The sequence below is a fragment of the Pongo abelii genome, chromosome 23 (genome assembly GCF_028885655.2).
Source record: "Pongo abelii isolate AG06213 chromosome 23, NHGRI_mPonAbe1-v2.0_pri, whole genome shotgun sequence".
Taxonomy (NCBI): Eukaryota; Metazoa; Chordata; class Mammalia; order Primates; family Hominidae; genus Pongo; species Pongo abelii.
In genome coordinates, this window is record NC_085929.1 from 41,766,407 (window position 1) to 41,792,527 (window position 26,121).

A 26,121-nucleotide genomic window follows, 5' to 3' on the forward strand; every position below is an offset into this window, starting at 1 on the left:
ACTTGAGAGCTTATCCAAGGAAACTCCAGGAGGGGAATAAGAGCTGGAGAAAGAACGGCAGTGAAAAGGGTGTGGTTATTGAGAAGTGACCACTGTGGATGACAGGGAATTCATCCTGCTGTGAAACGCTGGGAGCTAGTGAGGAACACGACTCTCAGAGTCATCCCACCAGGGGACAAGGGACCTGGGCATTTATTAATATACGCCGACACCCACTGGTCATCATAGAGGGCTACTACTGTGGTGTTAATTTCCTGGTACTTAGGCCCATTACCCTGGCTGGGGGCCTGGCCACTGTAGAACGCCCTCAGGCAAAGAGACACAGGGGCTGCCCTGGAGGTTAGCCAGTAAGCACTTTAGCAGAGACAAGGAGACATTGCCCACACCCCAGCATTTGCTAGGGGCTGCCTGAAAGAAAAGGACCCTAGATCTGTGTTTCTGCAGCAGACTCTGATCTGCCCCTTAAGTCTAACAGAATAGGGGAGAAAAGACCTGGAGGGAGGCACAGGGTAGGGGGTGAAGGTGCAGCAGCAGGCACTCCCACTATAGCATGGCAAAGATGCGTGAGTCTCTCACAGGCAGAGAGAACACCACCGAAGGACCAAGGCTTGAGCAATTCCCACGTCCAAAGATCCTAATCATCACTCAAGGCTACCTGAGCGGCAAGAAGCTGTGGGCTCCTCCTGGCAACGATCGGGGCTAATGGGGTGGTCAGGGCTCCCACAAAAGCTCTTTACGGGGACCTCTGAAGAACCCACACAGGCACTCTGAGAAACAGCTAGTATCCTGCCCGTTGCTCCCAACCTTTCCCATCCCTCTCCCGGCGCAGGTCCCTGGGACTGGGTCAAGTATGAGCTGGAGGGTGGGAAAGAGAAGCATTAAATGAACAACAGGATTGAAGTACTTAGCTGCAAATGACCAAAAATCTCTAGGATCTGCCTACAATATTGTGAGAAAGATAAGAGTAGAGCAGAATATGCCCCCACCTGGTTCAGACAGTTCAATACATCCTTGATAACAACCAGCTATTGAGTACCAGACACACATCGAGGTGTTCCTCAGGGCTGAGCTCATCTAATCCTCCTAGCAAACTTAGGGGAAGGTGTTACTGTCCCTACTGTACAGCTGAGAAGTGTGAGGCTTAGAGAAGCTACACAGTTTGCTCAGGATCATACAGGCAATGCATAGCAGAGTCTAAATTCAAACTCGGACCATTTTCATTCTGGTGCCTTGTTCATCAACTGGTAGGTAAATTATGGTATACCCACACAATAGAATACTAGTCAGTAACAAGAAGAAATGAATGACAGACGCATGACGGAACCTGGATGAATCACAAAAACATTATGCTGAATGAAAGCAGGCAGACACACAAGACTACTTTCTGTAGGATTTCATGTATATGAAATTCTAGAAAAGGCAAAGCACAGTGCCAGGGAACAGATCAGTAGTTGCCAGAAGCCAGAGACTGGAGAAGCAATGGGGCATGGGAAGCTTTCTGGGGTGGTAAAAATGTTCTATACCATGGCCAGATTCTGTGGCTCGTGCATGTAATCCCAGCACCTAAAGGTGTTAGTGGAGCCAAGAAGGCTCTAGCCATGTGAAGGCATGGGCTGGAGAAGAGGACAGAACTAGAGAAATAAAATGAAATGACAGGTGGTAGAGTTGAGAAAGGGATGGCCAGGGAGCAAATCCTAGAGTAAACATCTGACTGGAAAGAGATTTAGAGATGAACTCTAATCCAATGCCTGCCCCCACCTTTAGAGTTGGGAAACTGAGACCCAAAGAGAAGATTAAAGCAGTGGCAGTGGTGCTGGGGGGCTGTTTACCTCTGTATTAGTCCATTTCACACGACTCTAAAGAACTGCCTGAGACTGGGTAATTTATAAAGAAAAGAGATTTAATTGACTCACAGTTTCACGTGGCAGGGGAGGCCTCAGTAAACTTACCATCATGGCAGAAAGAGAAGCAGACATGCCTTACACCGCAACAGGAGAGGAAGCTTGTGAAGGAAGTGAAGGGGGAGGAGCCTCTTATAAAACCATCAGATCTCGTGAGAACTCACTCACTATCACGAGAACAGCATGGGGGAAACCGCCCTCATGATCCAATCACCTCCCACCCGGTTCCTCCGTCAACACCTGGGGAGTACAGGTCAAGATGAGGTTTGGGTGGGGACGCAGAGCCTAACCATCTCAACCTCCTTTATTTCATTCTTTCAACAAACATTTACAAACAGCTTGTTCTACATAGCAGACGGTCCAAGTCAAACAGGGCAGAGCCCCTGCTCTCCGGGAGTCCACAGCCGGAAGAGGGACAGCCAGATGCCCTGGAAATCTACACTTCATGATGCTCAAGACGCTCAATGTCCCAGTCCCCCAGGCTGAGTTACCAAAGTATTGACATAAGCAGGGGGGACTACAGATTTGAGGAGCTTGCAACTTATTCAGGAAGCCCTCTTTTGGGGAAATGATACAAAATTATAAATGCAAAGTTGGGTACAAAAGCAGACGGGGTCTGCACAGGTGAGAAGTCCTGAAGCTTAAGCTTCTTTAGCTTTTACAGCAATTCCTTTCCTGACCACACCTGAATTCAAGGGCAAAAACGTACTTCTGAACTGGGCCAACACCGCCCTCTAGTGGACCCACAGAGGAAGGCCTCAAGGAGCTCTGAGCTTCGGACACACCCACGCAGGCAGCGTAAAACCAAGCAGGTAAATTTGGCCATCGGCTTCCTAGGCACTTTCTCATCAGCCCATAGACCTGCCCTTCCTAACCCTAGAGGTATGCAATTATTATTAGAAGCTCAGAGCTGAGCGTCCAGATGGACAGTTCCTTGTAGTTCCTTGATTTGGGGCAGGTAACTTTACCCTTCCACGCTTGTTTCCTTTCCTGCAAATAGGTTGCATCATAATGAGATCAAGTAAGTACCTACTTCAGAGGATGGTTGTAAAAATTAAATTAGATGACTCACTTTTATGATGTCTCTAAAATTAATTTTAAAAAGACTCGCTTCTAAGTGCTTTATACAATGGGCACTTTGATGTGTAATTTTTTTATTTTTTATTTTTATTATTATTATTTTTTTTTTTTTTGAGACGGAGTCTTTCTGTGTTGCCCAGGCTGAGTGCACTGGCGCGATCTCGGCTCACTGTAAGCTCCGTCTCCCGGGTTCAAGCGATTCTCCTGCCTCAGCCTCCGGAGTAGCTGGGACTACAGGCGCCTGCCACCACGCCTGGCTAATTTTTGTATTTTTAGTAGAGATGGGGTTTCACCATGTAAGTTATTTTTTAAGGAAAATGTATTCACCTGGCCATATTTTTCTGCTTCTTCATGAACTCTTCTGAAGAAATTACCCTTACTACACACTCACAAAGGACCACGCAAGGCCCAGTTACACAGTGCAGGGTAGAGACAAGGTGTGTGTCTGTCTCATCTACCACTCCACAGACCCCTAAAGAGTGAGGTCTGTGGAGTGGTAGACCTCACTCTTTCCCACATCTCCCCATTCCCCCCAGCACATCCCTGGCTCATGGCCCATCACAGGAAAAGTCACTTCATGGATCATTGTCTGGAGAGGATGCAATGTCGGTGTGAGATGAATGAATACTAAGTGAGTACTCTTTATGTTTTCTTCTAACTTTATATTTTGACATAATTTCAGATTTAGAGAAAAGTTGCAAGAATAATGAATGATGAATTCTCAGGGGCTCTTCTTCCAAATTCCCCAAAACATGCACATTAAACTCAGAGCCTTCTGTGTCCTCTGCCCCTTTCTCTCTCAATATGCTTGAGTGTGTATGCATCATCTTCTGAACCATCTCCAGTTAGTTGCGGATGTAGTCCTCTTTTGCCCCCAAATCTTCAGTACATAGTTCCTAAAAAGGACATTCCCTTATATAACCACAATTCAATAATCAAAATCAGGAATTTGGCATAAATTCAATACCATTATCTACCCTGCAAACCTTATTTAGATTTTACCAACTGGCCCTAATAATGTCATCTACCCAAAAGAAAATTCGAGATCGTGCACTGCATTCCACTGTTACCTCTTTTTAACCCGACCAGATTCCTCCCTCGACACCTGGGGGGTACAGGTCAAGATGAGATTTGGGTGGGGACACAAAGCCTAATCATCTTAACCTCCTCTATTTTATTCATTCAACAAACATTTACAAACAGCTGACCCTAAGCAAGCAGCTGGAATTGAGAGACCAGCAGGAAAGTAATGGGATATCAACCCTCCCTCATCACACCATTTGTTTTTACTTATTTATTTGCAACCGTAGTTTTACGTATGATAAGTTCCTCCAAAGAGAAGAGGGAAGAGAACTCTGATCCCTCCCCTCTGAAGTTTAAATTATTAAAATACACCTTATGGACTGGGGTAGCCTCAACGGGAGCCCAATTGCTGAAAGGACAGGACAGACCCTGGGAGGAAGTTTGCCCTGGGATGGATAGCTGGGAATTAAGGGGCATGATGATAGGAGCCTGGACAAGTAACCAGGAATCAACCCTGAAAATTCTGTCCTCAGAGAATTCTAACCCATTCGTGGTCCAGCCACCTGGCACTGTGGTCATGCCTTGGAGACAAGATATGGTGTCCATCCTCAAGGAGCTCATCACTGAAGAGCTCCTGGGACACTTGGGGACCATGTTTGTCATGTGATCATGTGCTTGCCAGGTGACTCCCCTGACTAAGCATAAGCAAAGAGCTGAGGAAGGTGAAGCTGTGCTCACAGGAGGTGGGCAGCTCTGTTGCAGCCATATCACTGCAGATATTCTGAAAATCACAAGGTCATCAGGGGAGGGTTCTTCAGGCAAGGAGAGGCAAAATGAAAGCCAAATCCTGAGACTGCGCAAGAACCTCTGGGCACCTGGGAAAATTTGGGGAACTAGAGAAAGCTGGACCCCTTCTGAGTAAATTAAGTGAGGGCTCAGAGCTGTTGCCATTTGAACAGGCTTCTATAGGAGACTGTGCTCGGGTCCAGGGAATGGAGAATTTCAGAGTTAACATTACCTGAATCCTTGGTCATTGCAATAGAGTTATCAGCCTTCAGACAGAAGGAAAGAGGGAAACAAAACTTGTCTCTCGGAATCCAAGTTCCCAGACACCAGCCAAGGACCAAACCCACAAGTAGCCTTTTCTAAGGACAGCAGTCTTCACTCTTTTCTACACATAGATCTTTTTACTCTGGCTGCTTTTTAAGATTTTCTCTTCATCACTGGTTTTAAGCAATTAGATTATGATATACCTTGATGCAGTTTTTACGTTTGAGGGTTTGGAAATTCTTGACCCATTATTTCTGCAATTTTTTTTTAGTATTCATTCTCTCTCTATTTTTCCTTCCGACTTTTATTTTAGGTTTGGGGTACATGTGCATGATTGTTACATGGGTAAATTGTGTGTCACAGGGGTTTGGTGTACAGATTACTTCATCACCCAGGTAGTAAGCATAGTACCCAATAGGTAGTTATTTGATCCTCACCCTCCTCCTACCCTACACCTTCAAATAGGCCCCAGTGTCTACTGTTCCCTTCTTTGAGTCCATGTGTACTCATTGTTTAGCTCCCACTTGTAAGTGAGAATATGCAGCATTTGGTTTTCTGTTCCTGCATTGATTTTCTCAGGATAATGACCTCTTGCTCCATCCATGCTGCAAAAAAAAAAAAAAAAAAAAAAAACCATGATTTTGTTATTTTTGTAGCTGTGTAGTATTCCATGGTATAAATGTACCACATTTTATCCAGTTTACCATTGATGGGCACCTAGGTTGATTCCACGTCTTTGCTATTGTGAATAATGCTATAATGAACATATACGTACATGTACCTTTATAGTAGAATGATTTATACTCCTACGGGTGTATACCCAGTAATGAGATTGCTGTGTCAAATGGTAGTTCTGTTTTAAGTTCTTTGAGAAAACTCCAAATTGCTTTCCACAGTGTCTGAACTAATTTACGTTCCCACCAGCAGTGTATAAGCATCCCCTTTTCTCTGCAACCTTGCCAGCATCTGTTATTTTTTGACTTTTTAATATTAGTCATTCTGACTGGTGTGAGATAGTATCTCACTGTGGTTTTGATTTGCATTTCTCTAATGATTAATGGTATTGAGCATTTTCTCATATGCTTGTTGGCTGTGTGTTACATCTTCTTTTGAAGAGTGTCTGTTCATGTCCTTTGCCCATTTTTTAATGGGGTTGTTTGTTTTTTGCTTGTTAATTTGTTTAAGTTACTTATAGATTCTGGTTATTAGACCTTTGTTGGATGCATAGTTTGCAAATATTTTCTCGTATTCTGTAGGTTATGCAGAAGCTGTTTAGTTTAATTAGGTTCCATATGTCCATTTTTGGTTTTATTGCAATTGCTTTAGGTGTCTTTGTCATGGAATCTTTGCCAGGGCTTATGTCTAGAATGGTATTTCCTAGGTTACCATTAGACCTGCCTTACAAGAGATCCTTAAGGGAGTGCTAAATATGGAAATGAAAAACTATTACCAGCCACCACAAAAGCACACTTCAGTACACCACTGACACCATGAAGCAACTACACACTCAAGTCTTTCTCCTTGTTCAGGTACTCAAATTACATTTACGTTAAACTTAAAATTGTCCCACAGCTCACTAAAATTCTGCATTTAGGGGTCTTTCTTCTATGTTTCATTTTGGATGGTTTCTATTGCTATATCTAAAAAAAAAAAAACTTTTCTTCTTCAGTGTCTAAATGGCTATTAATTCCATTTAGTGCATTTTTCATGTCAGACATTGTAGCTTTCATCTCTAGAAATTTAATCTGAGTCCCTTTTTTGACATTTTGACACCTTTATTGAAGTATCTTCTAGAATTTTTATAGTTTCAGGTCTTAGGTTTAAGTCCTTAATCCACCTTGAGTTGATTTTTGTATAAGGTGAGAGATGAGTATCCAGTTTCATTCTCCTACATGTGGCTTGCCAATGATCCCAGCACAATTTGTTGAAAAGTCTGTCCTTTTCCCACTTTATGTTCTTGTTTGCTTTATCGAAGATCAGTTAGCTGTAAGTATTTGGGGTATTTCTGGGTGCTCTATTCTGTTCCATTGGTCTATGTGCCTATTTTTGCACAAGTACCACACTGTTTTGGTGACTATGGCCTTACAGTAGAGTTTGAAATCAGGTAGTGTGATGCCTCCAGATTTGTTCTTTTTGCTTAGTCTTGCTTTGGCTATGCGGGCTCTTTTTGGTTCCATGTGAATTTTAGAATTTTTTTCTAACTCTGTGAAGAATGATGGTGATATTTTGATGGGGATTGTGTTGAATTTGTAGATTGCTTTTGGCAGTATGATCATTTTCACAATATTGATTCTACCCATCCATGAGCATGGGATGTTTTTCCATTTGTTTGTGTTATCTATGATTTATTTCAGCAGTGTTGTGTAGTTTTCCTTGTAGAGGTCTTTCATTCCTAAGTATTTTATTCTTTCTTTTCAGCCATCGTAAAAGGGGTTGAGTTCTTGATTTGATTCTCTGCTTGGTCGCTGTTGGTGTATAGAAGAGCTACTGATTTGTGTACATTAATTTTGTATTGGAAACTTTGCTGAATTCTTTTATCGGTTCTAGGAGCTTTCTGGAGGAGCCCTTAGGGTTTTCAAGGTAGATGATCATATCGTTAGCAAACAGCAACAGTTTGACTTCCTCTTTACCAATTTGGATGCCCTTTATTTCTTTCTCTTGTCTGATTGCTCTGGCTAGGACTTCCAGTACTATGTTGAAGAGGAGTGGTGAAGGTGGGCGTCCTTGTCTTGTTCCCGTTCTCAAAGGGAATGCTTTCAACTTTTCCCTATTCAGTATTATGTTGACTGTGGGTTTGTCATAGATGGCTTTTATTACATTAAGCCTTTGCATGCCGATTTTGCTGAGGATTTTAATCATAAAGGGATGCTGGATTTTGTCGAATGCTTTTTCTGCATCTAATGAGATGATCATGTGATTTTTGTTTTTAATTCTATTTATGTGGTGTATCACATTTATTGACTTGCATATGTTAAACCATCCCTGCATCCCTGGTATGAAACCCACTTGATCACAGTGGATTATCTTTTTGATATGTTGTTAGATTCAGTTAGCTAGTATTTTAAGGATTTTAGCATCTATGTCAATCAAGGATATCAGTCTGTAGTTTTCTTTTTTGGTTGTGTCTTTTCTTGATTTTGGTACTAGGGTGATGCTGGCTTCAAAGAATGAATTAGGGAAGGTTCTTTCTTTCTCTGTCCTGTGAAATGGTATCAAAAGGGTTGGTATCAATTCTTCTTTGAATGTCTGGTAGAATTCTGCTCTGAATCCATGTGGTCCTGGACTTCTTTTTGTTGGTAATTTTTTAATTACTGTTTCAATCTTGCTGCTTGTTATTGGTCTGTTCAGGGTATCTAATTTTTCCTGATTTAAGCTAAGAGGGTTGTATTTTTCCAGGAATTTATCCATCTCTTCTAGATTTTCTAGTTTATGCACATAAAGATGTTCATAGTAGCCTTGAATGATCTTTTGTATCTCTGTGGTGTCAGTTGTAATATCTCTGTTTCGTTTCTCAGTGAGGTTATTTGGATTTTCTCTCTTCTTAGGTAATCTTGCTAATGGTCTATCAATTTTATTTATCTTTTCAAAGAATCAGCTTTTTGTTTCATTTATCTTTCGTATTTTTTGTTTGTTTCAATTTCATTTAGTTCTGCTCTGATCTTGGTTATTTCCTTTCTTCTGCTGGGTTTGGGTTTGGTTTTTTCTTGTTTCTCTACTTCCTTGAGGTGTGACCTTAGATTGTCTATTGTGCTCTTTCAGACTTTTTGATGTAGGCATTTAGGGCTATGAACTTTCCTCTTAGCACTGCCTTAGCTGTGTCCTAGAGGTTTTGATAGGTTGTGTCATCATTGTCATTCAGTTTGAAGAAGTTTTTAATTTCCATCTTTATTTTGTTTTTGACCCAATGCTCATTCAGGAGCAGGTTATTTAATTTCCATGTATTTGTGTGGTTTTCAAGGTTCCTTTTGGAGTTGATTTACAGTTTTATTCCACTGTGGCCTGAGAGAGTGCTTGATATAATTTCAATTTTCTTAAATTTATTGAGGCTCATTTTATGGCCTGTCATATGGCCTATCTTGGAGAAAGTTCCATGTGCTGTTGAACAGAATGTGTATTCTGCAGTTGTTGGATGAAATGTTCTGTATATATCTGTTACATCTATTTGTTTCAAGGTATAGTTTAAATCCATTGTTTCTTTGTTGACTTTCTATCTTGATGACCTATCTAGTGCTGTCAGTGGAGTACTGAAGTTCCCCCCTTTTATTGTGTTGTTGTCTATCTCATTTCTTAGGTCTATTAGTAATTGTTTCATAAATTTGGGAGCTCTAGTGTTAGGTGCATATACACATAGGATTGTGACATTTTCCTGTTGGACAAGGCCTTTTACCATTATATAATGTCCTCTTTGTCTCTTTTAACCACTATTGCTTTAAAGTTTGTTTTGTCTGATATAAGAATAGCCACTCCTGCTTGCTTTTGGTGTCCATTCGCATGAAATGCCTTTTTCCACCCCTTTACTTTAAGCTTACGTGAGTCCTTATGTGTTAGGCGAGTCTTCTGAAGGCAGCAGACAGTTAGTTGGGGAGTTCTTACCCATTCTGTGGTTCTGTATCTTTTAAGTGGAGTATTTAGGCCATTTACATTCAATGTTAGTATTGGAATGTGAGGTACCATTGCATTCACCATGCTCTTTGTTGCCTGCATACTTTGGGTTTGTTTTTTGTGTTTGCTTTTTAAACTTATATTTTTGTTTTATAGGTCCTATGTGATTTATGCTTTAAAGAGGTTCTGTTTTGATGTGTTTCCAGGACTTGTTTCAAGATTTAGAGCTCCTTTTAGCAGTTCTTGTAGTGGTGGTTTGGTTATGGTGAATTCTCTCAGCATTTGTTTGTCTGAAAATGACTATATATTTCCTTCATATATGATGCTTAGTTTCACTGGACACAAAATTCTTGGCGGATAACTGTTTTGTTTGAGAAGGCTGAAGATAGGGCCCCAATCCCTTCTACCTTGTAGGGTTTCTGCTGAGAAATCTGCTGTTTATCTGATAGGTTTTCCTTTATAAGTTACCCGGTGCTTCTGTCTCACAGCTCTTAAGATTCTTTCCTTTGTCTTGACTTGGGATAATCTGATGACAATGTGCCTAGGCGAAGATCTTTTTGTGATGAATTTCCCAGGTGTTCTTTGTGCTTCTTGTATTTGCATGTCTAGGTCTCTAGCAAGGCCAGGAAGTTTTCCTTGATTATTCCCCCAAATATGTTTTCCAAGCTTTTAGAATTGTCTTCATCCTCAGGAACACTGATTATTCTTAGGTTTGGTCCTTTAACACAATCCCAGACTTCTTGGAGGCTTTGTTCATATTTTCTTATTATTTTTTCTTTGTCTTTGTTGGATTGGGTTAATTTGAAGACCTTGTCTTCAAGCTCTGAATTTCTTTCTTCTACTTGTTCAGTTATATTGCTGAGACTTTCTAGAGCATTTCGCATTTCTAAAAGCATGTCCAAAGTTTCCTGATTTTTTTGCTGTTTTTTTCTTTAGGCTGTCTATTTCCTTGAATATTTCTCCCTTCACTTCTTGTATCATTTTTTTTATTTCCTTGCATTGGGCTTTGCCTTTCTCTGGTCCCTCCCTGATTAGCTTAATAGCTAACTTCCTGAATTCTTTTTCAGATAAATCAGGGATTTCCTCTTGGTTTGGATCCATTGCTGGTGAACTAGTGTGATTTTAGTGGGGGGTGTCGATGAGCCTTGTTTTGTCATATTACCAGGGTTGGTTTTCTGGTTCCTTCTCATTTGGGTAGGCCCTGTCAGAGGGAAGGTCTAGGGCTGAAGGCTGTTGCTCAGAATTTTTGTCCCATGGGGTGTTCCCTTGATGTAGTACTCTCTCACTTTTCCTGTGCATATGGCTTCCTGTAAGCTGAACTGTAGTGATTGCTGTCTCTCTTCTGGGTCTAGCCACCTAGCGAGTCTACCCAGCTCTGGGCTGGTACCAAGGGCTGTCTGCACAGAGTCCTGTGATGTGAACCATCTATGGGTCTCTCAGCCGTGGATACTAGCACCTGTTCCAGTGGAGGTGGCAGAAGGTGCAATGGACTCTGTGGGGGTCCTTAGCTTTGATGGTTTAATGCTCTATTTTTGTGCTGGTTGGCCTCCTGCCAGGAGGTGGTACTTTCCAGAAAGCACCAGCTATAGTAGTGTGGAGAGGGACCAGTGGTAGGCAGGGCTCTAGAACTCCCAAGATTATATGTCATTTTGAGAGGTGAAGCCGGCTGGGCTTCTGGGTCAGGTGAGGACTTGGAGAACTTTTCTGTGTAGCTAAAGGATTATAAACACACCAATCAGTGCTCTGTGTCTAGCTAAAGGTTTGTAAATACACCAATCAGCACTCTGTAAAAACGCACCAATCAGTGCTCTGTGTCTAGCTAAAGGTTTGTAAACACACCAATCAGCACTCTGTAAAAACGCACCGATCAGCACTCTGTAAAATGGACCGATCAGCAGGACATGGGCAGGGCCAAATAAGGGAATAAAAGCTGGCCACCAAGCCAGCAGTGGCAACCCGCTCGGGTCCCCTTCCATGCTGTAGAAGCTTTGTTTTTCTCTCTTCACAATAAATCTTGCTGCTGCTCACTCTTTGGGTCTGCACTACCTTTATGAGCTGTAACACTCACTGTGAAGGTCTGCGGCTTCACTCCTGAAGTCAGCGAGACCACAGACCCACCCGGAGGAACAAACAACTCCAGATGCGCCACCTTTAAGAGCTGTAACACTCACTGCGAAGGTCTGCGGCCTCACTCCTGAAGTCAGCGAGACCACGAACCCACTGGAAGGAAGAAACTCCAGACACATCTGAACATCTGAAGGAACAAACTCCAGCCACACCATCTTTAAGAACTGTTAACACTCACCGCGAGGGTTCGTGGCTTCATTCTTGAAGTCAGCGAGACCAAGAACCCACTGGAAGGAACCAATTCCGGACACACTTTGTCTACAGCTACCAGGTTGGGTAGGGAAGGACTATCAGGTGGGGGCAAGGCTAGGCGTGTATGAGCTCAGACTCCCCTTGGGCAGATCTTGCTGTGGCTGCTATAGGGGATGGGGGTAAGATTCCCAGGTCACTGGAGTTGTATACCTAGGAGGATTATGGCTGCCTCTGCTGAGTCATGCAGGTTGTCAGGGAAGAGGGGAAAAGCCAGTCACAGGCCTTATCCAACTCCCATGCAAACCCAAGGGTGGGTCTCACTCCCACCGCGACCCCCGCAACAGCCCCAAATACGTTTCCAGGTGGACGGCAAGTTGAGCTTGAAGACTTGCCCAAGGCTTTCTGCCTCCCAGCTGGGAAAGAAAAGGGCTTTAGTTCTTCCCCTGCCTGAGAAGTCTGCAAGCCAGATTCGTGCCCTCCCCCAAGTTCTGGCCCAGGCTTCTCGCCCCGTTCAAATTGTTACAAAGTTCAGCTAGAAAAGTCCTTGTCCCTGTGGAGTTTTAACCCCTGCTCCTCTGGCCACCCTCCTGATGGATCCTGGTGGTGCCAGGCAAGAATGGGCTGCTTCGGGATCCATTGAGCTCCCAGGGCCTCCCTGCTGCTTCCTCTACCCCTGTATTTCGCTCAGCTCAGCTCTCGTAACTTGACTCAGCTCCAGGTAAAGTCAAGAACTTCCTCAAACAGACCTTCAGCTTCTCCATTGGGGGTATGTGTTCGGGAGAGGAGGGTCTCCCTTTCCCACTTCTGCAGTTGGGGCACTCACAGTATTTGGGGTGTCTCCCAGGTCCTGCAGGAGCAGTCTGCTTCCTTCAGAGGGTCTGTGGGTCCTTTCAGGAGTGCTGGTTTGTTCTTGCAGTCGATCTGGGGCTAAAATTCACAATGCAAGCCTCCGCATGCTGCTCTGTCCGGAGCTGCAATCTAGTCCTGCCTCCTATCCACCATGATCCCTGGTCTTGCTAATATTTTACTAAGGATGTTTGTGCCTATATTCACAAGGGATATTAATCTGTAGATTCCTTTTTTATACCGTCTTCTCTGGTTTTGCTCTCGGGGTAATACTAGCTTCATAAAATAGACTTGAAAGTGTTCTCTCCTCTTCTGTTTTCTGGAAGATATTTTATAGACTTTTTAAAATTCTTCTTTAAACATTTAGGAGAATTCTCTGGCAAAATCATCTGGGCATGGAGATTTAATTTTTGAGAAATTTCAAATTATCATTTTGGTTTCCTTAATAGTTTGTAGGGCTAGTAAAAAGATCTATTTGTGATAGTGTGTGTTTTTTGAAGAACTGATCCATTTCATCTAGGCTGTTAAATTTAAATTATAATTTTGATTTCCTTAATAGCTATAGGGCTAGTAAAAAGATCTATTTGTGGTATGAAATAGTTGGTGTTTTTTGAAGAATTGATTTATTTCATCTAGGTTGTCAAATTTATGTGTGTAGAGTTGTTCAAAATACTCCCTTATTATTCTTTTGGTGTCTGCAAGGTCTGTAGTGGTATCTCCTTTTTCATTACTGATAATAGTAATCTGCTCACTCTCTCTCTCTCTTTCTCTCTCTCTCTCTCTCTGATCTTATCAAGGAACTAGCCCTTTGCTTCACTGATTTTCTCCATTGTTTTCCTGTTTCCAACTTCACTGATTTTGCTTCTTATTTGTATTATTTTATTCCTTCTGCCTTGGATTTAGTTTTCTCTTCTTTATCCAGGTTCTTGAGATGGGAGCTTCAATTATTGATTTAGACCTCTTTTCTAATGTATTCATTTAGTGCTATATATTTCCCTCTCAGCCCGCCTTTAGCTGTGTCCCATAAATTTTGATATGTTGTGTTTTCATTTTCATTCAGTTTAAGGTACTTGTTCATCTTTTTCAGACTTCCTCTTTGACTCAAGGACTCTACAGAAGTGTGTTGCTTAGTTTTCAAGTGTATGGAGATTTTACTGTTATCTTTCTATTATTAATTTCTAGTTTGATTCCATTTTTGTCTGTGAACAAAATTGTCTCTGTATGATTTCTTTTAAATTTGTTGAGATTTGTTTTATGGCCCAGAACGTAGTCCATCTTGGCGTATATTCTGCTGGCACTTGAAAAGAATGTATGGGGCCAGGCGCGGTGGCTCATGCCTGTAATTCCAGCACTTTGGGATGCCAAGGCAGGTGGATCACCTGAGGTCCGGAGTTCGAGACCAGCCTGGCCAACATGGTGAAACCCCGTCTCTACTAAAAATACAAAATTAGCCAGGTGTGGTGGCTCACACCAGTAATCCCAACTACTTGGGAGGCTGAGGCAGGAGAATTGCTTGAACCTAGGAGGTGGAGGTTGCAGTGAGCCCAGATCACGCCATTGCACTCCAGCCTGTATGACAAGAGCGAAACTCAGTCTAAAAGAAAATAAAAAAGAAATGCTGATCTTTTCCAGAAACACATTCACAGACACACCCGGAAATAACACTTTACCATCTATCTGGGCATCCCTTAGTCAAGTTGATAAGTAAATGAACTGTCACAGATATTTAACAGTTTTTTTTTGTTTCTTTTTTTATTGTTGTTGTTGTTGTTATTGAGACAGGGTCTCACTCTGTCTCACTCCACCCAGGCTGGAGTGCAGTGGTGTGATCTCAGCTCACTGCAACCTCCGCCTCCAGGGTTCAGGCAATTCTTGTGGCTGGGCCTCCCAAGTTGCTGGGATTACAGGCATGTGCCACCACGCCTGGCTAATGTCTGTATTTTTAGTAGAGACAGGGTTTCACCGTGTTGTCCAGGCTGGTCTCAAAGTCCTGGCCTCAAGTGAACCACCCACCTTGGCCTCCCAATGTGCTGGCATTACAGGTGTGAGCCACCGTGCCTGGCCAACAGTTCTTTCCTTAATGCACCTGAAAAATATTGCTCCACTTCCTTCCTTCTGGCCTCCATGATTTCTGATGAGAAATTTTTTTCTCATTCAGGTTGTTTCTCTTGTATAAGATAAACATTTTTCCCTGGCTGCTTTCAAGGGTTTTTTTGTATTTAGTTTTCAAAAGTTTAGTTATGATGTGTCTTGGAATGAATTTCTTTGGGTTTATCTATTTTGAGATTTGTTCACCTTCTTGAATATTTAAGCTTATGTCTTTTGCCAAATTTGGGAATTTTCAGCCATTATTTCTTCATATACTTTTCCAGCCCTGCCCTTTTATTTCCTCTCTCTAGGACTCATGATAGGAATGTTGGATCTTTTGTTGTAGTCCCATGAATTCCTGAGACCCTGCTCATTTTATTTTCAGTCTATTTTTTTTCTATTGTTCATATTGGTTAATTTCTTTCTTTTTTTTTTTTTTTTTTTTTTTTTTTGAGACGGAGTCTTGCTCTGTTGCCCAGGCTGGAGTACAATGGCGTGATCTTGGCTCACTGCAACCTCTGCCTCCTGGTAAAATAGAGGTTCCTCTTCAAAAAATTCCTCCCCATCTAATTAAGAATAAATAGTAACTTCTCTTAAAAACAAAATTTATTCAAAGACCTGTGCTAACATCCTTAAATATCTGCTAGCCATAATAAAGAAATCAATGTACTTTATGTTCTTAGCTCCCACAATTTAGCCTAAATATTTGCCCTGGCATACTTATACTGGTCCAGGCAAGCATTGGGTCATAGCCTGTTCCTCTTCCTTATTTAAAGGTGTTTTTACCTTTCTCAGCATTCCACAAGTTACTTCCTCCTTCCTTTGTTCTCCTCTGCCTTTGCCTCTTTTAAAAAGTTCTAAGTTGCCAGCCAATCAGGACAAACACAAAATATGAGGTCCCATTCCAGCCAATGGAAACCAAACACCGCAGTAGGGTAAACACATCAGACATCACGTTATAAATGACCCTGTCTCCTTTGTTCAGTATATTCTCATAACAAAACTGCTGGCAACTGTACCCTTTCTATAAAAAGTATAAAAATGGCCTTACTGAGAACATTAAATTTATGTTAAAGTACAATTTCTTTGCAGCACCGGGGAACAAACATTTCAAACAAAGCAATTCTCCTGCCTCATCCTCCCGAGTAGCTGGGATTACAGGCGCCCGCCACCATGTCCAGCTAATTTTTTGTATTTTTAGTAGAGACAGGGTTTCACCATGTTGGCCAAGCTGGTCTCAAACTCCTGACCCCATGATCCACCCACCTTGGCCTCTCAAAGTGCCGGGACTACAGGTGTGAGTCACTGCGCCAGGCCCATATTGGTTACTCTCTAATACTCTGTCTTTGAGTTCACTTGTCCCTCCGCTTCCTCTGCTCCACCTCCAGTCTGCTGTTGAGCTCATCCGTTGGGTTTTTTGTTAGCTCTTCTACATATTCTTTATTTCTTTTTCTCTTTTATGAAACTTTTTTTTTTTTGCTGAGACTATCTTTTTTCTCTTTTTATAATATTTTGTATTTATATTGTTGTTTTTTATTTTACTGCCTACAGCCCTCTTAAGAATTTTTTTCCTTTTTTTAATCATGTTCATAATTGCTCACTGAAGTATCTTTATGATGGCTGCTTTAACATCTTTAACAGATAAATGTAACGTCTCTGTCATCTTGCTGTTGGTATCTATCAATTGTCTTCTCTCATTCTGTTGGAGATCTTCCTGGTTCTTGGTAGGATGAGTGCTTTTTGATTGAAATCTGCACATTTGGGGTATTATGTTAGGAGACTCTGGATCTTACTTAAACCTTCAGTTTAGTTACCTTTTTCTGATACCATTCCAGCAGGGGAAAGAGGGATTTGCTGCCTCATTACTGCTAGCTAGGGGTAGAAGTCCAGGTTGCCAACATTGACACCAGGGGGGGTTCCTCATTACTGCTGCCCAAGAGTGGGAGCTTCGGCCCTCTGCTAGGCTTCTGCTGCTCTCTCCTGGGTGGGAGGGGCAGGAGTGCCTCGTTATTGATCCCCACAGGGTCCCACTGACACCAGGTCCAGGGGGACCTCATTACTGCCAGGCAGTGGTGGCAGTCCTGACTCTCTCCTTGGCCTCCTCTGACACCACCCCAACCAGAACAGGGAGGGGTGGCTAATTACTCCTGGGCGCAGCTCCCCACATAATCTCCACTGTCACTGTGGCTGGGTGAGAGTGGGGCCTCATTACTATGCAAGGGGACGAAAGCCCCAGCTTCCTCTTGACCTTCCCTGACACCACCTGGGATGGGAAGGGGGTGCAGGAGGGCAGGGTTGAGGTGCTCAAAGAGAGTGGAAGTCTGGGCTCCCCACTCAGCCATTGCTGGCACAGGTGGTGTGGGTCCACCACTTATTCTGTGGTGTTTGACTGGAGTGGAGCAGTTATTTTCTTTTTTTTTTCTTGAGATGGAGTCTCGCTCTGTCGCCCAGGATAGAGTGCAGTGGCGTGATCTCAGCTCACTGCAAGCTCCGCCTCCTGGGTTCACGCCATTCTCCTGCCTCAGCCTCCTGAGTAGCTGGCACTACAGGCGCCCGCCACCATGCCTGGCTAATTTTTTGTATTTTTTTAGTAGAGGCAGGGTTTCACCGTGTTAGCCAGGATGGTCTCGATGTCCTGACCTCGTGTTCCGCCCACCTCGGCCTCCCAAAGTGTTGGGATTACAGGTGTGAGCCACCGCTCCCGGCCATATTTTCTAAAAGTTCTCTGTCTTGCTAGGGGGTGGCTGGCTAGAAAGAGCGTGCTTCTGTTGGGCCTTGTGTGCCCCTGTTGGCTCTTCCACATTGCCTACTCCTCCAGCACCCCATCTGGTATGTATCAGGCAAAAAGAAACCCCAGGGAACTTCTTCAGGTCCTCAAGTCCCCAGTTGTTCTGCCTTCTTCTCCCCACCTTGCAGTATCTTCTTGCATTTGTTTTGTAAGTAAAATCCAAGGTGTTTAGTTGTACTTAGCAAGGATAGGAAGAAGCACATCCATGCCATCTTCCTGGAACCAGATGACTTCTTGAGTCCCTTTTACATCTTTTGTGTCCCTGCTCGGCACACTTAATCTTCCCTCCACATTCTTGAACATATGGAATATAGTTATAATGACTGTGTTTATTGTCCTTGTCTTCTAATTCTGTCATCTGTGTCTTTTCTGGGTCTGTCTATATGGATTGATTTTCCTCCCCATTGTGGGTCACATTTTCCTGCTTTTTTTCCATGCCTGGTGATTTTTTTATTGAATGCCAGGTATTGTGAATTTTACCTTGTTTGGGCACTGGATGTTTGTATTCCTATAGACTGTCTTGAGCTTTGTTCTGTGACACAGTGAAGATACTTAAAAACAGTTTGATCCTTTCAAGGTTTGTTTCTAAGCCTTGTTGGATGGATCAGAGAGGTCTTTACTCTAGGGCTAATTTCCCTCACTCCCGAGTGCACCACCACATGTCCATCCTGGCTGATGGGAACCCAAATGGTTCCAGCACTCCATGAGCTACAGAGATTGTTCCTTCCAGTCCTTCAGGTGGCCTTCTCCAGGCTTGGGTGCTGTCTTTGCATGCATTAGCTGATCACTATTTGCTGAAGATGCAAGAGGGACTCTCACAAGAGCTGGAACTGTCTCTCTCCAGTTAGCGCTCTCCTCTTCCATGCTCTGCATGTGAATGCCAGCCACTTTGGCCTCCCCAAACTCCCCACTCCATCTCCTCAACTCAGAGATATCATGGGGCTCCAAAGAGGTCAATAAACTGTTCTGGAAACTCTCCAGGCATTAAGCCAAGGCAGCCATAGGGCTCACTTTGTTTGTCTCCCTGTCTCGGAGGTCACTCGCTTGTGCTGCCCGATGCGTAATGTCTGAAAACCATTTTTAGACTTTTTTTTTTGCTGGTTTGTTTGTTTGTTTGTTTTCATTATCCCAGGCAGCAGGGGAAATCTGGTCCCTGTTACTCCAACTTAGCTAGAAGCAAAGTCTCCCAAAGACATAATTTTAAGTGAGCAAAACAAGTTGTTAACAAAATCATGTGTCACTTAACAACAGGGATACAGTCTGAGAAATGCATCATTAGGTGATTTCATTGTTATGCAATCACCAGAGAATGCACTTACACAAACCTAGATGGGATAGTCTATCACAGACCCAGGCTACATGGCATGACCTATTGCTCCTAGGCTACAAATGTCTATAGCATGTAACTGCTCTGAATACTGTAGGCAATTGTAATACAATGGTATTCGTGTTACAGTTGTATTGTATCTAAACGTATCTAAACATGGAAAAGGTACAATAAAAATACAGTATAAAAGGTTGCAAAATGGTACACCCGTATAGGGCACTGTGTTAGCCAGTTCCTTCATTGCTACAAAGAAATACCTGAGGCTGGGTAATGTGTAAGGAAAGGAGGTTTAATTGGCTTATGGTTCTGCAGGCTTTACAGGAAGCATGCTGCTGGCATCTGCTTCTGGTGCGGCCTCAGGAAGTAAACAATCAATCATGGCAGAAGGCAATGGCGAGAGCAGAAGCAATGGGCAGGGGAGGTCGGGCCTTTTTTTTTTTTTTTGGAGATGGAGTCTCTCGCTCTGTCGCCCAGGCTGGAGTGCAGTGGCGCAATCACAGCTCACTGTAGTCTACACCTCCCAGGTTCAAGCGATTCTCCTGCCACCTTCCCAAGTAGCTGGGACTACAGGCGCTCGCTGCCACACCTGGCTAACTTTTCATATTTTAGTAGAGACAGGGTTTCACCATTTTGCCCAGGCTGGTCTCGAACTCCTGAGCTCAGGCAATCCACCCACCTTGGCCTCCCAAAGTGCTAGGATTACAGGCATGAGCCACTGCACCCGGCTGGTCCCAGACTTCTAAACAACCAGATCGCTAGTGAACCAGCTGAACAAAAACTCACTTATCATCAAGGGGATGGTGCTAAAGCACTCATGAAGGATCCCCCCATGATCCAATCACTTCCCACCGGGCCCCATCCAATGCTGGGGATTACATTGCAACATGAGATCTGGAGGTGACAAACATCCAAACCATATCAGGCACTTTCCATGAATGGAGCCTGCAGGACTGGAAGTTGCTCTGGGTGAGTGGGTGAATGAGTGGTAAATGAATGTGAAGGCCTAGGGCATTACTATACACTAATGTAGACTTTGTAAACACTATACACTTAGGCTATGCTAAATTTATTTTTATAATTTTCTTTTCCTTTTTTTTTTTGAGGCAGAGTCTTGTTCTGTTGCCCAGGCTGGAGTGCAGTGGCATGATCTTGGCTCACTGCAACCTCTGCCTCCCAGATTCAAGTGATTCTCCTGCCTCGGCCTCCCGAGTAGCTGGGATTACAGGCACCTACCACCATGCCTGTCTAATTTTTGTATTTTTAGTAGAAACGGGATTTCACCATGTTGACCAGGCTGGTCTCGAACTCCTGACCTCAGGTAATCTACCCACCTCAGCCTCCCCCAAGTACTGGGATTACAAGCGTGAGCCACTGCACCTGGCCTTTAATTTTCTTTCTTTAATAATAAATTAACTTTGCTACTGTAACTTTTTTACTTTATAAACTTTTTAATTTTTTTTAACTTCTTGACTCTTACCAATATTTTGTACTACATGTAATTAAATATGGGCTACACTGCTTCTCCTGCAAATAGGTGATCAGAACATGGACAGGAAGGACACACCAATTTCTATTCCTCTGAGAAGGGTGCTGGGGATAGATCTGGGGCCTAAACTGTGTTCATGTGTTTTCTTAACTAAAACAATTGTTTTTAAAAAAAAGAATCTGAAGTCATTATAGTGGAATAATGTTAATATGTATTCATTCTGGGAGGTGGGTACATGGATGTTTGTACTTTGAAATATCTTTGAATTTTTAAATATTATTCTGTGAAAAGAAGGGAAAGACAAAATGGAGAATGTTACTGCTATTTTAGAATTTGTCTAGCAGGTTTTCCGGTCTTCACCAGAAAACCCCTAGAAAGAAAAAGAAAAGAAAAAAAATATTTTAATGGAGACAGTCACCATGAGATACAAATGCACAGATGGGAGGGAGAGGCAGCAGTTCTGGAGGAGAAGGTAGGGGCTGGCCCAGGTCCTTCCAGGTTAAGTACAAACCCTCAGCATGTTCCCAACCTTCCCTGAGAACTCTCAGGAACTGACGCCACATACCAGAAAATGCCACTGCTTGTCATTCCAAAGACACAAGGCAGTACTGACCCTCCTTACCTCCTTTCACCCAGTTTCTCCCAACAGGAATGTCCTCCCATCCTACCCCACCACACTCCAACCCACAGACAAGGACCAGCTCAAAGGCTCCCTCTTCCCTGAAGCTGCATGTACTAGTTCATTTGCATTGTATAAAGGAATACCTGAGACTGGGTAATTTATAAATAAGAGGGGTTTACTTGGCTCACAGTTCTGCAGGCTGTACATGAAGCATAGTGTCGGCATCTGCTTCTACTGACGGCCTAGGAAACTTACGATCATGGCAGAAGGGGAGTCAACATGTCACATGCAGAGAGCAGGAGCAAGAGAGAGAGGAGGAAGTTCCAGGCTCTTTTAAACAAGCAGATCTTACATGAACTCACAGAGCAAGAACTCATTCATGATGCATATCTAGAGAGAGAACTCACTCATTACACGAGCACAGCACCAAGCCATTCATGAGGGATCTGCCCCCCATGACCCAAACACAACCTTGAAGGTCACATTTCAACATGAGATTTGGAGGGGACAAGACATCCAAACCATATCACCATATCAACTGGGAGGTCCTCTTGGTTCCAAATGACAGAGGACCAAACTGGCCAGCTTACACAAAGGGGAGTGGGGGAGATGCTTGGCTCACGTGACATAACACGGAAGGGGCAGGGCCAGGGACCTCAGGGATGACTTGATCCAGGCACCAAGCATCTCTGAGCCTCTCTCTGTGTCTTTCTGATTTTCACAGTCTCTCCCCACATGGCTTGGGGCAGCCCCAGTGTCCTCATAATCCTCACCACTTGAGAACTACAAAGGGCCTTTTGCCTCCTTCTGAAGTTTTCAAATACCTAGAGGAAAGCTCAAGTGGATGTATTATGATTACCTTGGCTGGAGTTCTCTGCCCGCTCCTGTAGCCTGGGCAGTGGCCTTTTCTGCTACAGACAATGGGGGATGGACTGGGCAAACCAAACCCATTGCCAATACAACGCCTATAACTTTCTTTTTTTGTTGTTTTTTGAGACGGAGTCTTGCTCTGTCACCCAGGCTAGAGTTCAGTGGTGCGATCTTGGCTCACTGCAAGCTCCGCCTCCTGGGTTCATGCCATTCTCCTGCCTCAGCCTCCCGAGTAGCTGGGACTACAGGCACCTGCCACCACATCCGGCTAATTTTTTTGTATTTTTAGTACAGACGGGGTTTCACCATGTTAGCCAGGATGGTCTCGATCTCCTGACCTCGTGATCCACCTGCCTCAGCCTCCCAAAGTGCTGGGATTACAGGCATGAGCCACTGCACCCGGCCTACAACTCCTATAACTTTCCAAAACAATTCTCATCTGCCTCCTCTGAGTCCCAAGAAAAGTTTTTTGTCCCACTCTTCATTCAATGACATCTAATCAAAAGGATTCATTGAAAACTGTATTTACCATGTGCCCAGAGGGACAAAGATGACTTAGAAACAGGCCCTGTCCTTGAGGAACAGGAGAACAAGGTGTGTAAAAGGATTGTTGCAATGCAATATGGGAAATGCAGTAATAGATACATGTTACTAGGTGTGTGGGAAAATAAGATGACTTGGAGAGGGGGCATTCAAATTAGATTCTTTTCGTGGCTTTATCTAATCTTTTTTAAACAGTTTTATTGAGGTATAATTGATACTCAAGGAAGTGCACATATTTAATGTGTAAAACTTGATGACTGGGTCATATGCAAATACCCATGATACCATCATCAAAATCAAGGTAATAGACACATCCACCACCTCCCAAAGTTTCCATGTGTCCTTTTGTTTTTGTTTTTGGTGTTTTGGTTTGGCTCGGTTTTGGTGGTTAAAAAAACACTTAACATGGTAGTTTTGGCCAGGTGCGGTGGCTCATTCCTGTAATTCCAGGACTTCGGGAAGCCAAGGCGGGTGGATCACCTGAGGTCAGGAGTTAGAGACCAGCCTGGCCAACATGGTGAAACCCCGACTCTATTAAAAATACAAAAATTAGCCAGGTGTGGTGGTGTGTGCCTGTAATCCCAGCTACTTGGGAGGCTAAGGCAGGACAATCACTTGAACCCAGGAGGTGGAGGCTGCAGTAAGCCGAGATCGTGTCACTGCAGTCCAGCCTAGGCAGCCGAGAGAGACTCTGTCTCAAAAACAAACAAACAAACAAACAACACTTAACATGAGATCTACCCTCTTATATTTTGAAGTTCACAATACTGTATTGCTAACTGTTGTATAGCTAGTCTCTAGAACGTATGCATCTTGCATAACCTAAACTTTATACCCACTGGACAACAACTTTCCATTTCCCCATGCTCCAGCTCCTGGCAACTATTGAATTCTCTGTCTCTATGAGCTTGACTATTACAGAGACCTCATAGAAGCAGGATCATGCAATATTTTTCCTTCTGTGATAGGCTTGTTTCACTTCGAATAATGTCCTTCCATGTGGTCACAGATGGCAGGATTTCCCTCTTTTTAAGACTGAGTAATATCCCACTGTACGTACATGCCACATTTATCTATTTATCTGTCAGTATCAAGTTAGATCTTGAAGAATAAATAGGAGCTTTCTAGCTGCATGTTGCTACCTAGATGCATGAGCTGGCAAAAGTGGTGGAGTGTGGGGGATCCATTAGAGACAAGAAAATGTGGCCGGGCGTGGTGGCTCACGCCTGTAATCCCAGCACTTTGGGAGGCCAAGGCGGGTGGATCATGAGGTCAAGAGTTCGAGACCAGCCTGATCAACATGGAGAAACCCCGTCTCTACTAAAAATACAAAAATTAGCTGGGCATGGTGGTACACGCCTGTAATCCCAGCTCAGGAGGCTGAGGCAGGCGGATCACCTGAGATCAGGAGTTCGAGACCAGCTGGCCAACATGGTGAAACCCCGTTTCTACTAAAAACACAAAAATTAGCTGGGTGTGGTGGCACATACCTGTAATCCCAGCTACTCGGGAGGCTGAGGCAGGAGAATCACTTGAATCTGGGAGGCAGAGGTTGCAGTGAGCCAAGATCATGCCACTGTACTCCAGCCTGGGTGGCAAGAGCAAAACTCTGTCTCAAAAAAAAAAAAGAAGTCATTAGCTGAAGTATAAGCTCATGTTAGCAGTGCTTTATCCTGATGGCAATGGCAGATGGACTTGGAAGTGGGGAGGGGGCCCTGAAGATAAAAATCAATTAGGAAGCTATTGTAATAGCCCAATGAGAGATGGCCCATCTATTGGGGCACATCTTTCTTTTACATTTGTACCATAGTAATTATGGGCTTGGACTTGTTTTACATTGCCCACAAAACACACATACACACAGAAGATAATAAGTTGCTCAAAAGCAGGAAAACAAGTATCATTGCTTCACCATAGGGGACATTTATTATTTGTCTTCCCAGAATAGATCCCCTTTCTTTTGTAGAAGGACTAATGTCCTATTGCAACTTTGTGGTGTGCCAGGAACTATCACAATACTGAATGATCACATGACCCCATCCCAGCCAACTGGAGTTCTTCTCTTGGATTTTGTGCGCACACACGTGTGTGTGTGTGTGTGTGTGTGTGTGTGTGTGTGTGTGTGTGTGTGTGTGTGTGTGTGTTGCTGATGTGGGAACATGCTCTTTCCTCTCCGGTCAGGAGACTATAAAGATGTAAGCCTGGGCTACCTGTGGCCATGATTCCAGGCCCCTAGGGACTGCCAGCCTGAGAGAACAGAGTTAAGAGGGAAGGATTTGAATCCCCGGACCCAGCTGTCCAGAGGGCCTGCTTCTCTCTGGCTCTGAGTAGTTTTTGTTTTGTTTTGTTTTTTACATGAGTTACATATTTTCTACTGGTCTCTTTATTTTTTTATTTTGCAATTTAGGGCATACACACAGACTGAGAATCTGTGGTATGTCCCTCTGCCTGTCTCTTAAGGTAGTTTTAATTAGGTCCTGTCACTTCTAGCAAAAGGCCCTGGCCTAATGTATGTACCCAGGATGGCATCCTCCCATCAGACCTAAGACAAAGACACTGCTCAAAACACATCTGGAAAGAGAAGAGCACAGAAAAATGGTCTGAAGAAGGAGATGCCCAAACCAAGCACAATTTGACAGGCCCCACCTGTTGCTGCCAGGCACCAGGCAGTTTTCCTTAGATCAGGTGGACCAGAGAACAGCCCCACACTTAGGGAGTGCCCCCTCTTCACATATGCTAGATGCCATCCTCACTTGCCATGGGAAAAGGCATTCTTATTCACAAACCCCACCATGACTACGCCTGCCCAGAGGGTCCTCCTTTCTGTCTTTCCAAGTTTCAAAAATGCAAGAGAACTGTGAAAGATACTCAACAAAGAATACTTTTCCATCAAGGTACAGAGGAAGCACTTGAATCCATTCAAGGAACTATGATCTCCTGGCTCCCACCACCAATCCACTTCTGGCTGAGCTAGCTCCGGTGTGCACCTCAACAGAGAAGCCTCCCTGATCACTATTTTAAAGAACAAGCTGTTCCTACCCACATCCCCTGCTGGTACTCTCGTAGCAAACCTGGCATTATTTTCTCCAACCTCTGATTATCACTGAATGTAGTATTCATATCTTAATTTTGTGTACCCCAACCCAACCGGAATATAAGCTCCTGGGGGCCAAGGACTCTCAATTCTGTTCACTGTTCTGTTCCCAACACCTAAGACAGTGCCTGCCACATGCTGTGTTTTCAATAAATATCTGTTTAATAAATGGACGTGCAATGATCCAAGACTGGGAGCAAGTTAATAGCATTTTGTGATTGAGAGAGTAGGCTGAGGAGAGATCTGACTTCAGGTCTCCAGGAGCTTAAAATGAGCAAGAACTTGATATGCTCCATCTTCAGGTGGACTAAAAGAAGAAATGGGACCAATAGGACTCATAAGGCTTTTAGATCCAAGCTAGTGGTACAGTGTGGGGACAGCTACTGTTTTTGCCTACCTAACATGCACTCACCCTTCTGACAGCAACCCTTGATTTTCTTTGTGTCTACCCCAACCTATTTTTGGAGGTAAGCAGATGACCT

The 26,121-nt window shown here is 43.5% G+C and overlaps 1 long non-coding RNA gene and 1 other non-coding gene across 2 annotated transcripts; both read left to right on the plus strand.

The window, feature by feature from the left end:
• Window positions 1-2,056: 2,056 nt before the first annotated feature.
• Window positions 2,057-25,821, plus strand: LOC129052734 (uncharacterized). The gene is made up of 3 exons (XR_008517878.2): window positions 2,057-2,713; window positions 3,518-3,612; window positions 25,440-25,821. It is a non-coding gene; the product is annotated as an uncharacterized LOC129052734 (long non-coding RNA).
• On the plus strand, window positions 20,821-20,882 carry LOC112130690 (U7 small nuclear RNA). The gene has a single exon (XR_002912922.1). It is a non-coding gene; the product is annotated as a U7 small nuclear RNA (small nuclear RNA).
• Window positions 25,822-26,121: the final 300 nt, after the last annotated feature.